This window comes from Sinocyclocheilus grahami, unplaced genomic scaffold (genome assembly GCF_001515645.1).
Source record: "Sinocyclocheilus grahami isolate Dianchi unplaced genomic scaffold, SAMN03320097.WGS_v1.1 scaffold481.1, whole genome shotgun sequence".
Lineage (NCBI taxonomy): Eukaryota > Metazoa > Chordata > Actinopteri > Cypriniformes > Cyprinidae > Sinocyclocheilus > Sinocyclocheilus grahami.
This window is the reverse complement of record NW_015505660.1, coordinates 333,834-334,335: the sequence shown is the minus strand read 5'-3', so window position 1 is coordinate 334,335 and position 502 is coordinate 333,834. Positions and strand designations below refer to the sequence as shown.

At 24.7% G+C, this 502-nt stretch overlaps 1 protein-coding gene across 1 annotated transcript in view; it reads left to right on the top strand.

Moving 5' to 3' along the window:
* The window catches only part of aadat (aminoadipate aminotransferase), a 12,081-nt gene that overhangs the window by 6,670 nt on the left and 4,909 nt on the right, over positions 1 to 502 (top strand). The window lies entirely within an intron of this gene.

Sequence of the window (502 nt, the reverse complement as noted above, 5' to 3'; positions counted from 1 at the left end):
GGTATGGAAGGGGGAGGGGAGCGCTGTCCATTCCCCCCCCCCACCTACAACCCCTGCCAGTACGAGACTCGAACCCACAACCTTTTGGGTTATGAGTCCGACTCTCTAACCATTAGGCCACGACTTCCCCATATCTAAATGCGACTTATTTATATCTAAATGCATTTAACATTTTATTCAATAGTTTTTCAAATGTACCATAAATAATTTAAAAATAAATAATTAATATTCATATAATTTAATAACAATAACAAGTATATTTTGCAACTTAATTATATAAACATGAATAATTTATTCATATAATTTATATTATGTATAGATATAATTGTTTTTTTTATCATTTTTATGTTGTACCATGAATGAATATATATATATATATATAGTTTAATACAATATTTAATAAAATGTTCATATAGTTATTTCATACTTTTAGAAATTATTTCTATGTAATTTATATTTATATTAATAATTTATATATAAATATAATTTAATAACATTCATA